The following is a 14,773-nucleotide window of genomic DNA, read 5'->3' as shown; positions in this document are numbered from 1 at the left end:
TGGCCCAATCTATCTGACAGACATATTTGTGAAGCACGAACTATTGAGGACTTGCTTACCCTGTCTTGGCAGAGTTTGGCCATCAACTCTGCCTGCACCCAAGCTTGCCCATTTTTAGGCAGAATTCTGTCTGTGGCAGAAATGAGGATGTTTTGCCCAGTGACTTGTTTGCCACATCTGAAGCCATCTCCATAGGGAGGCTCTTTGATGCTCATCATCCTCTTTGAGGTAGGCTGGGTGTTGCCAGGGGTTAACCTGTCTCATTGTCAGTGAATCTTTAAAATAACAAAAACATTTAAATGTCTGCATGTCTCTGAGGTTTTTGAAGGCCTTATCTAACTATCCTACCTTATCTTTCTATAGATTCATATCTATCTGCTCCACTTAAGATGTATATTCTTGCAATAAAAGTAGACTAGTGTTTGACATGACCATCATCACCAAATTTCTTACCTACCATGCACAAGCCAAATTTCTCCCTGCCTCACTCCATAGCATTGACTCACCCAATAACGCCCAGCAACCTAGCTTTTACTCTCCAGCCTATTACAGTCTATTGAAGCTGCAGCTGTGACAGTCAGCGCTGATCACATAATGAGCAGATGCACTGTCTTTGTCTCAGAGCTCATCTATCTTGACCTCATTATAGCTTCGCCTACTATTGATCACTCTGTCTCTTAAAATTCCCTGGATTCCAAGCCATTACCTTGGTTTTTCTCTTTCCTTGGTGACTGTTTTGGATCTACCTTCCTGATAAGTTATTCCTCCTCTGTGCCTGAACTTCATGCATTGCCCACAGTTTCTGTCCTTTCAAGCCTCTCTTTTGGAGATTATACTTAGCTTTTCTTTTGACAACATAACAAAAATTGGTCATTCTAAGTTGAAATTGAAATTTGCAGGCATAATGTGGATGATAATCTCACGCACTCAATCTATATATACATGGCTACTTAATGCCTCTCACTCAGCCTGTACTCAACTACTGACTCGAGTGCATGGCACAAAGAGTGACCATATATCCATATATCCTGTAGTGCTAGGTCAAACTCAGGGTCTGTGCATGTTAATTAAGTATACCAACACAGAGCTATATGCCAAGCAAAGTGGGACATTTTGAGTGTGAAAGGTAGCAATGCTGATGTCAGAGTATCAGTTGTAAAAAACAAGTTATCGTGGGTAAAGTGAGATATATGTAAACTATATAACATTATTTTAAAAGTAAAAAATGTTATCACCTTCAAAAGTATTTTGTCTAATAGAGTAGCAACATATACACATAAATAAACAATATCATTAGAAAGGTATAAATACCATCAGAGTTTCCAGTTAATTACCCTGAATTTTGAAGATATATATATTTTCACCTTACAGAATCAGGAAATGCTTTACAAAGTGGTATTCTAGTATCCCTTGAATGCACGAAGATGATGATGGGCAGAGGTTGCTTGTCAACATAACAGTGTAAACAGGATTCCATTTGTGCATCTTTGGTTTGTGTGCTGGAAAGACCTCTTCATCTAAGGGGACACTGTTCACATTCTTAACATTTTCGTTATTAGAAAATTGTCATGCTTTGCTGTTCTAAAGATGAGTAATACATATTTATTATATTTTTTTCTAGTAGGGACTGGGCATATGGCTCAGTGATTATGAAAACACAAGCATTAGTACCTGTGTTTAAATGCCCAGAACCCATGCACAAAGCTAAGCATGGTGAGCCACTTGTATCTATAACCCCAGCACTGCAGCTGGCTAATTGCCAGCCCAACTCTGGGTTCAGTGAGCGGCCTTCTCTCAGTAAAATGAAATGGAAAGCAATAAATCAAGATACCCCCAAATCCTCCTCTAGCAATACCCAGTACATGTGCGCAAGAACGAACACAAGCACAGATGAATGAACATGCTCGCATACACACACACACACACACACACACACACACACACACACACACACACTTCATTCATACAACACATACACACAATTTTTACTAGTTTTCTAGTAGATGGCAAGATAAGGACATCTTAAAATAATTTGTACATTTAAACAATTTTCTGACAGGTGAAAAAGTGTTTTGAGGGAGGGACACCTTTTTCTACTTTGCATCCATATGGTTGATGAGAAATTTGTGGGCCACAAATAGAATTGAGAGAGCATATCAGCCTACATAAAGCAGAACATCTGAATGTCACAATGAATACAATTGGAAAAGTGCATTCCTGAATGTCAGCATATAAAAATCTAATTCTAGCCAGTTAAGCATAAGTCAACATGCTATAAGATATGCCCATAAGTACAATAGTGACATAAATGTTATTGTGGAAACCAAATATTTTCTGATTGGAATTAAGATCACTCTATGGAAGGAAATATATTTCTGGTAGTGTAATCTGGCCAAAATCTCATGACAGAGGAGCTCATAGGCCCTTCAGGGTGAACCCACTATTATTTCGCTGCACGGAAATACAATCAAACTACCCTCTGAATTCATACGTCTCTGCCCATAGGTTAGTACTGCTCTCAGACCTCATGAGAAAAGGCTTTTGTTTTGCAGTGGACAGTGGCAGAAGCCCACAAATGACCAAAGTGTAAAGAATGAGTGACTATGGAGCACTCAAGCCATAAATGAGACATCTAAGCCATACCTCTCCCCAAGGTTCTGCGAAAATTATGGAAAAGGAGGTGGAAATATTGTATGAGCCAGAAGGTAGAGAAGACCAAAGAAAAACAGTGTCTTCCAGACAGGACAGGACAGGACCACAGTATTCAGAACTCATAGTCTCTGTGGTTGCCTATACAAGACCTGCACAAGATCAGCCAGTCAGCATTGCAACACAGAATGAAGAGGACTCATAAGCACCCATCCCTAGCTGAGGGGCTATTGGCAGTGTCGTCTAGGGAGGGAAAGATCAGTTTTCTTTAAGAGTATGGCCCCTAGTAGGTTGGCCACAACCCTATTAGTAGGTGGGCAGCACAAATTGGACTCCATGGGTCATAATAATTAAAGAGGACATAAAGTTGGGAGTGGAAGGGAGTGGATCTGGGAGGAGTGAAGGGTAATTATAATTAAAATATATCAAATGCATGTATGAAATTCTCAAAGAATAGAAATGTGATATATATGTATATATACATATATAAACTAAAATAAGAATACTATAAAATATTTCAAAAATCAAGGACTGAAATTAGAGAGGCTAGTAAGAAGGCTATTGGCTTTTTAATAGAGAGTGATAGTTCCAAAGTGAGCTCTATGGAGCCCTATCGGTTTTGTCTGGATTTTATTTCTATTGAACATCAATAGAGTGAGTAGAAGCAGAGAAAGCTTTGAATTCAGTTTGAATTCAGTCTTACCACTTCATTCTAGATCAGAATCGTCCACATCTCTCTGAGTGACATGTTTGTGCTTCATAGTCACAAGCCTAACAGCAACCTCATTTACCCCCTCAAAACTCTTTTCTATATGGTTTTCTTTTCCTAGGCTAAGCCTGGTAGCACAGGCTCCTAATTTCAGATACTCTGGAAATATAGACAGGAATATCACAAGGTCAAAGCCTACCTGAGGCTAGTAACCAAAACTTCCATTCTACCTCAAAAGAAGGTGTCCAAGTTTATACCATGAACCAAGTTAGAAGCAAGTTTAGGTCCATCCCCCAGCACATCCAGTTGTATGAGTCAAGTATTCAAGACAGATTTCTTCCCATTACCCAGTAGAACTTTCATTTGCGCTCCCAAGCATCCCAAAACATATCGAAAAGATGCAGCTGGATTTTCAGTAACCTAAACCAAAAGGGATGAGAGCCATCTTTAAGCCAGACTTTCTCTAGTCTGGACTTTATTGTAGCTAATAGGGACAATATGCAGGAGGAAGCAGGAAGAGAATAGGAAAGGAGGCTTTACATTTTATTGAGGTTTGGCTTTGAGGTTTTCTTCTTTTGTTGTCAAAATATTGACTTAAATAATATCTTAATGATCCAAACCAGTACTTACAGTTCTTCTAACCCTATTTAACTTTTCTGTGTCTCATCTGTTAAGCCTCTTAGCCAACAGCACATACCAAATCAGTGACATAGTCATCATGAGGCCCCAAGTGATTGCTTCCCAGTTTCATATTTTAAGTAAGCCAAGGGAAAGAAAAGAGGGAAAAACTGGGTCAGGGAAACAAAGTTGGCCTAAAAACAGTCTCTGTTTCAAAACAAAGCCAATTACACAACCTGACATTTCTCATCTATAAACAAAAAAATAAGCAGCAGTCTTAGTATCTTCCTTTTCCAATGGATCCACAGAGGCACGATCATGAGAAGGGCAGAAGACTGAATCTATCATCATTCTCCATTCTTTTATCAGATGAAGATCCAATTCTTATCACTTTTATAAGAGTTAGGGAAACAAACAAGATATGAAAGTGGCTAATATAACAGAACTATAAAGTTTCTTTGATTTTTGAGGAAGGGTCTGCATGGCTGTCCTGGAACTCACTGTGTAAACCTGGTTGACCTCAAACTCACAGAAATCCACCTGCCTTCCACCTCTCTAGTGTTTTCCATAAGACACATCAGGAAATATATATATATATATATATATATATATATATATATATGACTCAATTTGTCTCGATATTAGGACTAATGTACTATAAGAAAGAATACAGATGCAAGAACAAGTAGCTTTCTTCATGGCAAAGCTGATCAAAAGAAAGTTCCTAGTGCAACTGGTTGTACTCATTTGCCTAAATACCTATCTCCTTTCTTCCTTCTGTCTCCACCTGATCCATCCCTTCTCTCTTCTCTGTCCCTGAAATCTAAAGTATCACAGCAAACTTCCAAGATGTCACCTACAAGTACATTTGTTTATACTTACTCTAAGATTTGAAAGGCCATGGGTGTGATTCAGTGAGGAACAGATGAATATTCCTGGGAACTCCTTACCAAAGTGATCTTCACCCAAAAGCATGCAGCCAGCTACTCTGTAGTACTTCATGGCAGTCTTGGCTGGTATTTATCATAAGTATATCTTCATCTTGTGCCAGGGTATGAAGCATGCAGGAAGGCTGATCATGAACCTATTACCCTGGTATTCTACCTTTTGGGAATTGTTCAGTGGTCCAGGAGAAGGAAGAAACTTCTATCTGGCCCTACATAAACATAACTGTCACTTCTCAGAAACAGACCAATCCCAATAACCACTAAGCAAGACCTTGAATGCTGGCCTGCTACCCACAATTCAGGAGTTATGGAACAGAAGTGTAATCTGCCCCTTAACAGTGGTTTTCAACCTTCCTAATGCTATGACCCTTTAATATAGTTCCTCATGTTATGGTGACCTGCATCCATTAAAGTATTTTTATTGTTACTTTATAACTGTAATTTTGCTACTGTTTTGGATAATAAAGCAATTATCTGTGTTTTCCAATGGTCTTAAATGACCTGTGAAAGCATTGTCTGATCCTGAATGGGGTCATGACTCACAGATTGAAAACTGCTACTCTAGAATATCACAGAATTTATCATGGTTTTCACATAGATAACCTAGAAACTCCCAGCCTTGGACTCCTCTTTCCCCAAAGAGTTGTTCAATAGTATCTAGCATGATTATCCTCTTGTCCTCAAATCAATAATGTATGCTTTCTCAGCTCACTAAGGCCTGGGCTTTTGACTCTATAACCCAGTGACAATCAGTACCCATATTTGATATTCCTTCAGTTTGGGTGACACTTTGGATGAATGTTAAGATCAGAAGTTTGGATCTCAACCACTTTTTGGCTTTGCTTATCTGTTTGTGTTTCTAAAACAAAATGAGGTTACTTTATTTAAAATAAAAGTATCAAATGCCCACTGCAAAAACTAAGGAAAAGAAGAGATCAATCAGTCAAAAATAACATAAAAATGAGCTATTAATTTCCACCATCTAGATGATGCCCTCTTCTGATTTCCTTAAGGAGGCCTGAGAACAACACTTTTCCATGTTATGCAGTGTCTTATGACTCCTACAATTCTTTTTAACCCAATACTAAATAGATTGAGAACTTCACTCATGAACAGGGTAAAACCATCTTGATTTTTTTTTCTCACTGTATGGTAGCCACAGGTGAATAACTGGGCCCATAATGCCCATCAGACCTACACCCATGTTAGACATCTGGAACAGAAATATGCTTGCAACATCTTGACCTGAAGAACCTCCTTAATCCACAGAGAACAAGAATACTCAGGCCTTTAATAGGTTTTGGGAAATTGTGTGTGTGTTTACATATATATGTGTGTGTGTGTATATATGTACATATACCTACACATGAACACATTAGGTAGTATATGAAATCAACTTTAGATTGTATAATTTTTCAAAATTCTAATGTTTCTGATTTAAATAAAAAATCTTCAAAAAAATCTTCAATTAGGTATTTTAATTTTTCTAGAAGCAATTGTTTATTAGAATGTTTAAAATTGAACCTTTTTACAGTTTTATTATTTTTAAAATGGCACTACTTTTAGTGTAGCAAGAAGCCATCGATTTTAAGTTACTTTCACTACTCTACCTGAATCTGCTCACCATAAAAAAAGAAGCTTGACCCACTTGTGATTCTACAGTAAGGAAAGAGCACCGCCCTGTGGTAGTGTTTTGAAGTGCACCAAGGGAAATGCCACTACTCTCCTCTGTCTCTTCCTTTAGCTATTCTTCTCCCTTCCTCCCAACAGCCACAGAATTTTTAGAATAATCCTTAAAACTATCTAAAAAGTGTTTTTATGTTACAAAGAATCTTCTCCAACAGACTACAAATCATCTTCAACAATCTGCTCACAATGGCAAAAGGAGCTAGTGTACAAAATCCTTCATTTGGTTATTGGACTTAGCACTTGATAAGAATATATATATATATTTATGAATGGTGATGCATACCTTTAGTCTCAGCTTGGGCAGAGCTGGCAGATATCTCTGAGTTTAAAGCTAGACTGGTCTACAAAATGTGTTCCAGGCCAGACAATGAAATCCTGTCACCAAAATAAACAAGAAGAAAGAAAGAAAGAAAGAAAGAGGGGAAGAGAGAGGGAAGAAGGAAGAAAGAAGGAAATAGTGTAGCAAATAACGAGAATATTTTTTACTTGGCAACTGACATCATAATAGCTAATACTTCCTGAATATTTTCTTACACAACAGTACATTCAATGTGAGGTATAGATACATATGGACACATACTAATTTAATACATATCCTATAAGTTGGGTGCTACTACGAATTACACGTTACAGACGAAAAACCAGTACCTAGAGGATTACTTAAGGATGCACAGTTACTAAGTGTCATTCAGTACTTGAAGCTAACTAGTCTGTGCTCTGTACACTATACCACATCATATCTCTAAAGCCCAAATTTTATATAGTCCTTTTTCAAATTAAACAGTCCAAAGTCAGAATCTTGTCCATATACTTTCCATATCTAGCCACAGGCAATATAAGACCCATGTTTATATATATATATTTCTCTGTGTCTTTCATGAATTTGAAATTATGGCTTACCTCCCATGGCCTTCTCTACTCTAAAATGATTCTGTTTGTGAGTTTCAGAAGAAAGTTTGGTTCCTTAGAGTCTAAGGCTTGTGACTGGTCACCATCTAGCTCTGTCTTATCCTCCTCCAATACCCGCACAATCCCAGCACCTTCACACTTCAGCCACTTCTAAATATCCTGTAATTTAACATAACACAAAGGAAAAATTTTTTTAAACACTGATTTCCAAATTTTTAGTCTCATACTATATTCTCTCTTTCCCTCTCTCTCCCCCTCTACTCCCTCTCCCTTTCTTCCCTCCTATTCTTTCCTCTCTCTCTCTCTCTCTCTCTCTCTCTCTCTCTCTCTCTCTCTCTCTCTGTGTGTGTGTGTGTGTGTGTGTGTGTGTGTGTGTGTGTGTGTGTGTGTGTGTGTTTAATTTACCACCTTCAAACTAAGGTTGTCAATGTACAAACTACTCAGCTAAGGGACAAAAAGAAAGGTGATGTTCGGAACTCTAACAAAAATATAAAATCCATAAATAAGTAGAACACAAGAGTGTACTGTACTTACTGAAATTACCAGATAACATTTTTCTCAGACTTTTAAAAGAAAAGTAAATAGGTCTCAGGATACCCTGGGAGCCATCTACCATGGTATCTTGCCCTTCTGTTTGTTTTCAAAACAGGGGTTCTCTGTATAGCTTTGGCTGTCCTCAACTGGCTTTGTAGACCAGGCTGGCCTCGAACTCACAGTGATCTGGCTTTCTCTGCCTCCTGAGTGCTGGAATTAAAGATACCATGCCCACCTAGTGGTATCTTGCCTTTTGAAATTGTAATTCCTTGCTAAACTAGCTCATCCTGACCCAAATGAGAACCTCCTTCCCCTTTTATGTCTGTGATGCTTGGGCACTACCCAAACTGAAAACTGGCTAAACATCAGCAATCCACCAATTTTGTCAATGTCATTTTTCTCTAACTCCATTCTCTACCCAATGTCTTGCTGCTCCTCCACTCCTAACAATCCTGCTGCACTCTCTGGAACATATTCCACAATACAAAATCATTATCCCTTCTTTCTCTCCACTTCTTCCTTCTATGCTCATTCCATCTGATTCTGGTGACTAGAAGAAGGCTCTCTATATCACAACCCCGCATCTTACATACCCATCTCAAGGCTCTTCTTTCTTGTGCAACCTGCATTCCAGGTTGGTATGTAGTTAGAAAAAGCTTTGTTATCTTTTTTACCACTACCACTACCCTCCATTGGTAGGCCAATTATTTTTTTAAATGAAAGATAATATGCATTTTAGGCTTTGTGAAATAAGCATAAACAAATAGGCATGCCTGTGGTCCAGTATAACTGTAATGACAGAAACAGGCAAGAAGACCAGATTTTATCTGTAGGTATTTTGTCAATTTCCACCTTAAACCAGTCATCTTTCCTTTTAATAACAATGCTGCCTGTGTCCAATTAGTGCTGCACTGAATGGGAAACCTACCAGTGAATAGTGAATACACTCCTAAGGGAATCCTAAGAGCTGCTTCCACCCCAAGCAATCCCCAACTGTTGGAAGCACCTCACCAAGTGGTGGAGCCTCAAGAGCTCTCACCCCTTCATGATGTAATTTTTTTCTTTTTCTTTTTTTCCATGATGTAATTTTTAACTGGGTTGACCTTCTGCAGTAAACCCTACAGCTGTGTTAATTAGAATCAGTGACACATACATACGTACATATGTATATGTGTGTACATATGTGTATATATGTATACATACATATGTATAAATATATAAATGGATGGTATTCTGTTGAGAGGTAGATGAAAGGAAGGATCCGGGGGGATTTAGGAGGAGTACAGAGAAGTAAATATGACCAAAACACATTGTAGACATGTACAAAATTTTCATAGAATAAAATAATCTTTCTGCTTTTTGAAAATCTAACTATATACCATATTTGACCTGTCCCTTTTCCTGTCATATAATCCCTAGTCCATTTATATTTATTAAAAACTCCAATAATATGATGGGTAATATTGACAATCAACTTGTTAGGATGTAGAATCACTTAAGAGACAAGCCTCTGGGTGTGTCTGTAAGGGAATTTCCAGATTCGTTTCCAGATTAGGTTCATTGAGGTTGGGAGTATGTTCCTTAACTATTAATGGCACTATTTCATGGACTGTGTTTACTAACAAAATTAAAAGGAGAGTGCGAACTGAGTGCCATCATTCGAAGCTCTGCTTCCTGAGTGTGGATACAATGTGATCAGCTGCCTTAAACTCCTGCTACCACATTTTCCCCTCGAAAATAAACTGTATCCCTTCAAACTGTGAGCCCAAAAAAAACCCTTTCATTCTTTAAGTTGTGGAGGTTTTTTTTTTAATTTCATCACCACAACAATAAAAGAAACTAATACAAACACATAGATTACAATCAATCTCTACTCTTATTATAATTCTAGATAATTTCCAAATCCATAAGAATTATGGATATACGACCATGTCTCCACAGAATCTTGACACCTTCAATTCCAATGACATCAACCTCCACTTCATTTTAATGATCTAATCCACTGCTGTAGGAGATAGTACTTTTCTCTTGGGTTTCTTTAGACAAATATCCCACTATAGCTTCAACTTCTATACTACGAACTGTCCAACTTTTCCTTCCCAATGAATCTGCTGTTTGATCTTGAACCTCCAGCTCATTAACTAGCAGTTAGTTTCCACCAGGAACCTCATTGTCTTATCCTCAGTCATCTGCACATCATAATCAATCACTCTTATTAGTATACTCGACTCTGTTTCTAGTTTTCTTTCTTTTGTCTTAGCTATCAATATCATATCTTACTACTGAATCAAATCAGTTACCAGATCTCTCTGATTTTACAGTCAAGTGGGTAAACACAGGTAGAGAATATTGTACTGCTGTGTAAACATGAGTTATTATGCCAGCTTGAGTTATTGATGTTTTGTTGATTTTGAAATAGAGTATCACTATGTAGCCCATGATGTCCTAAGACTCACTAAATTGTCCAGACTGGCCTTGACCACATGCTGATCATCTTTACCTCCCAAGTAGTGGCATTATAGGCATATGCCGCCCTATACCTGGACAATTTGTGAGTGTTTAAACTTTAACTGGGCCTTAACTATCAGTAGTCAATCATTTTAATTGTCTTTGTTTAGCTGCCTTATAGCTTCATAGGCAAGACAAGATGGTGCTATAAACAGGCTTAGAAAGCAGACAGATCTGGGTTTGAATATAATTCCACTCATTTGTTAGCTGTGGTCTCAAGCAAATTATTTAACCCCCTTCATGTTACTTTCTTCATGAGAAAAAAATTATATGTGCATTATATGTGTGTGTATGTTTAATAAGATTATATATAAAGAATAATATATTCCATAATTCCTATCTGAGGCTTAATAAGCGATAACTATTAACAAGCACTCAGATCCAGCAGATCACCATACACCTCACTTGAATAAGACAAATAAGTGTTTCTTTGTCCTAAGTTGCCTAGAAAACAGAGAAACATGTTACATGCCACTATTCTGTTAACGCATGCAAAAGCACTGAAGTTCAAATGCTTGACATACAGACAGAAGACACATGGTTTAACCTAAAACATTATTGAGTATGCAATCCCAGGAAGCAGGAAGGGAGAAAAAAGGAAATATAAATGAGTGTGAGTAAATATAAAGTAAATATAACATTCTTGAATTCCTGGGACTGTTTTTATTTATTTATTTTTAATTAATTTATTCTTGTTACATCTCAATGTTTATCCCATCCCTTGTATCCTCCCATTCTTCCCTCCCCCCATTTTCCCATTATTCCCCTCCCCTATGACTGTTCCTGAGGGGGATTACGCTGGGACTGTTTTTAGAGAGATAGTCTGCATCTCAGAATAGTTAGTAAGGAAGATTGGGAAAGAACCTATAATAGTCAGCTCTTGTGTTTTATTGATCAAAGTTTTGTGTCCCCTATGCCTCTAGGCCACATTATACAACAGTGCTTATGTTTAGATGGTTATGTTGATGAGACTTCTATGGGTGTAGCTGCTGCTGTTACTAAGAGACACAATCTCTCAGCAAACTCCCTGATCTTCTGGGTCTTAGAATCTTTCTGCTCCCTCTTTCTCAATGCTCTCTGAGCCTTGGGTACAAGAGTGTTTTCTAGATGTAACCATTGGGATTGGCCCACAATTCTGCATCTTGAATGGTTTTGGTTTTCTGTAGTGGCTCCCATATGTCCTAAAGAGACGTTTCCTTGAGGAGGAGTGAAGACCACACTTAACTACAGGTATAAGAACAAATGTTTATCGATTGTTCTTAGGGATTATGCTGGTTTAGTACATGGGTGGTTGTAGATTCTTCTTTAATAACCATAATTTCACTAGCCAGTACCAGGCATGGCATCCCTCTTGCTTAGCAGGTCTTAATCCAGTTATAGAGCTGCTAAGGTATGTGTGCCACTACTCTACCCTTAGGATTATCTCGCAATGCTGGTTATTGATGTAATTCATGGGTGTTATACCTATGTAGGTCTGTTGGTTGTTTCTCTCCTTTGGAAACTTCATGGCACCTCCTAGTACTAGGAAAGCTAGTCCTCAGGGAAGGAGTATTCATGGCTGGAAATTTATGTTTAGACTTCTCTTCCAGTCCATCTTCAGCTGACTGAATATTGTTATGTTAGCCCTTCTCCAAAGTAAAGATGGAAGTTTCTAATTTCACTGCATGTGTTATAAACTCACTTTATTTTTTAAATTAGCCTATAGGTCCCTTTGTTTATTATTTTTTAGACATAACTTTACTTTATATTTAGAGCCCTTTTATTAGGAAATGATTTGTATTCTGCATTATTTGATCCATTTGCTATTGTAAAAGTATAAACATTTTTACCTGTATATAAGATAAAACTAGTACAATAAAGTCTTGAAAGAAAATGGTGCATCAATTCACTATCTTCTCAATAGCCTCCACTCAACTCCCCATAAAACCTATCTGCAGATTCTTACCATGATACTTTACATCAATGGCTTTCAACCCATGAGTCTTAACATTGGGGGTTGAACAACCCTTTCACAGGAATCGCATATCAGATATCCTGCATATGAGATATTTACAATTCATAACAGTAGCAAAATTAAAACTATGAAGTAGAAATAAGGTTGAGAACCACTGCCTCACATTCTACTCTACAGTTAAGAGTTAAGTAACTGTCCTGTAGAATACAGTGTTCTAGATGTTCGTTTTTGTGTCTTATAGCATTTACCCAAGTTAATGTTTGCCTCTGGCTCCTTCCATATTCACTATACTTTAAACACCCCTGATGGGTGAAGAGATGGGTTCTGATTAATACAATAATCTTTGATTCCCTTTGACACCATTAAGTTCAATAGTAGTATCTGGACCAGAGTAGGGCTGTGTACAGAGAAACATACCTGCTTCCCAACTGCTCAACACACAGCAGAGTAATGTTATTGGAGGAGGAGATGATGATGAAAATGAGTGTGGCCTGTCTATTGTGGCTCCTTTAACAGGTTACCTTGGGCTGGTGAGACGGCTCAGAGGTTAAGGGCACTGGCTGCTCTTCTGTAAGTCCTGAGTTCAATTCCCAGCAAACCACATGGTGCCTCACAACCATCTGTAATGAGATCTGGTGCCCTCTTCTGGCATGCAGGTGTTACAAGCAGGCAGAACACTGTATACATATTAATAAATAAACACACCTTTAAAATAACCAAGTTACCTTAGCCACTATTACATTGTTATGAGGAGCCATCATGACCAAGGCAACTCTTATAAAAGAAAGCATCTAATTGGAGGCTGGCTTACAGTTAGTCCATTATTGGAGGTTAGTCTATTATCATCACGGTACATAGTATGGTGGAAGGAATCCCTGGTGCTGGAGAAGTAGCTGAGAGCTATATACTGATCACAAGAAGAGAGGGAGGAGAGGGAGACAGACACAGAGACAGAAACAAAGACAGACAGAGCCTAGCATGGGGTTTAGAAAATTCAGTGACACCTCCAGTGACACACTTCCTCCAACAAGGCCACACTGCCTAATCCTCAAATAGTGCCACTCTCTGGAGACTAAGCATTCAAATGTATGAGCTGCTGAGGGCCATTCTTACTCAAACAACCACACAAGCTATATATGTTTCTACCAGTAGTTATCTGGTATCATGTAAAATGGATAGCCAATAAAGCCTAGCATATTTAGTCCAAAGATTAAGTCCTGAACTTCTCTGCTGAACATGTGCCATCAACTTCATTCTGCTTTTCTTATATCACTCACACATAAACTAGTCTTTTAACGTATCATGCCCAGAAACTAAATACAGATGATTAAATCCCAGATTATGGTTTTGGCTTTTCTCCTTAAAACTCTCCTTCTGGCTCTATCCATGATGTGGCCTAGCTTCCCTTGCCCAAGGATTACTGACTCAAAATGAAGGGAAGAACTCATTGGTTAGGCAGAATCTGAATACCAGATTCAGAAATATAAATTAAAATGTATCAGAAGCCTGTAACATTTCTAGACAGGAAAGCAAACAAATGGGAGCATAAGGTATGTTTCTGAATATGGTGAAGCAGGAAGGTAGTTATAGTAAAAACTGACTATGAAGGAAGATTGAAAGCAAGTTCCTATTTCAGGAACCTAGAAGTGAAGCCACCTTCCCAGACCAATCAAACACACCTGCCTCATCTCTTCAAGCTTAATCCCTTAGCAAATAAACTAAAGAGTCTAAATAGGGAAAGCATTCAGCAACAGAAGACAGATGGCCATATTTGAAATGAATTCTGAATATCCACAGTGTCCAGTAAGTGAAACTGATATCGCTGTGGATCACTCTTTGGATAGCTTGAATTTTTAAAAAGAAGTCATGTGCTACTTCAACATAAACCTCTTAAGTGTCTCCTTTGCTTAAGCCCTAAAATAGGAAGCTACTTAGGAGAGCACTACCAATAATAGAGGATGACTCTCCTAGACTCTACATGCCTAACTTGACAAATTGCCTACCATTAGTTCTCATTTTAGAATTTTATTATTGAGTTTTGAAAAGCTCTAGTATAATTCACATGGAATTCATAGGTACATCCCTAAAATGTGTCATTAAATAAGTATACCTCTAGGTCTAAAAATAACAAAATGTCCGATATGACAATGTTCATAATGACCTCTAGCCAATCAACTCCAGTTTTATCCACTCATATAAAGAATTTTTTTTACTTGTTTGTCCTTACATATAACTGATCTCATTTGAATCCTATCA

The sequence above is a fragment of the Acomys russatus genome, chromosome X (assembly GCF_903995435.1).
Source record: "Acomys russatus chromosome X, mAcoRus1.1, whole genome shotgun sequence".
Classification (NCBI taxonomy): domain Eukaryota; kingdom Metazoa; phylum Chordata; class Mammalia; order Rodentia; family Muridae; genus Acomys; species Acomys russatus.
Note: the sequence above shows the minus strand (reverse complement) of the source record.